Source organism: Tupaia chinensis, unplaced genomic scaffold (assembly GCF_000334495.1).
Source record: "Tupaia chinensis unplaced genomic scaffold, TupChi_1.0 Scaffold000688_1, whole genome shotgun sequence".
NCBI classification, from domain to species: Eukaryota; Metazoa; Chordata; class Mammalia; order Scandentia; family Tupaiidae; genus Tupaia; species Tupaia belangeri.
In genome coordinates, this window is record NW_006160211.1 from 3,265,828 (window position 1) to 3,266,747 (window position 920).

At 36.8% G+C, this 920-nt stretch overlaps 1 pseudogene; it reads right to left on the reverse strand.

Annotated features, from left to right (window-relative positions):
* Positions 1-554: 554 nt before the first annotated feature.
* LOC102479239 (protein DEK-like) overlaps positions 555-920 on the reverse strand; it is a 12,282-nt pseudogene continuing 11,916 nt past the window's right edge.

Consider the following 920-nt stretch of genomic DNA (forward strand, 5'->3'; position numbering starts at 1 on the left):
AATTGGTTTTTAAAAATACGAAAAGAGTATCTGTCACTTTTGCCATGCTGACAATTCAACACATATATATGTGCAAGAGAAAAGTTCCGATTTCAGTTGTCTGGACCGTTGCAGCTTGTGTATTTTCAATATACTGAACACTGCCACTGACAGGAGAGATGTGTATTCAAAATATTTCATATACTAAATACTGCAGTGGCCTCTCGTGTATAAATCCTAGTTTTTAATCTACTTGATGTAAAGTATGTCTTCAGCAAGCTATTAAGAAGTGCACTAAAAACACAACAGTTCAAGAACCTATGACCTCATGTAAAGAAATGCAAAATGTACAAAATACAACTATAAAGTAAAGGTTGAAGTCCCGAACCCGGTGGCTTAAATTCACGCCGGGCTCGAGTGTGTGCGTACCCAAGATCCTGAGAGGAGAATGGAGGAGAAGGGATTGTGGCATGGCCATACCCCCTGGGGGGTGATTTCTCGCTTTCTATCTCTCTGTCTCTCTCTTTTCGTCAAGCACACGTGCCCTATAGCATAAACCTCTCCAAGAAAAAAAAATCATACGCAGGAAAATTTTCATTTACCTTTTTGGAAATCTGCTTCATTGTGACTTCCTCTAAATTAGCACTAGCCAGTAATTTCCTTACTGTTTCCTTTAGCTCTTGATCTGTCGGTGGTTTCTTCATCTTTTTATTTAAAGGCTCATCATCTGCACTGTCCTCAGATTCACTTTCTTTTTTAGACCTGTTTTGAATATCCCTGGTGGTATAGTTATCAGCTTTCTTAACGTTGTCACTTTTTATGAATTTTTTACTTTTAGAAGTACCTTTTTGTTTAGGTGTCTTTCTTTCTTTCTTTCTTTCTTTCTTTCTTTCTTTCTTTCTTTCTTTCCTTTTTTTTTTTTTTTTTGAAGGGGTTTTTCA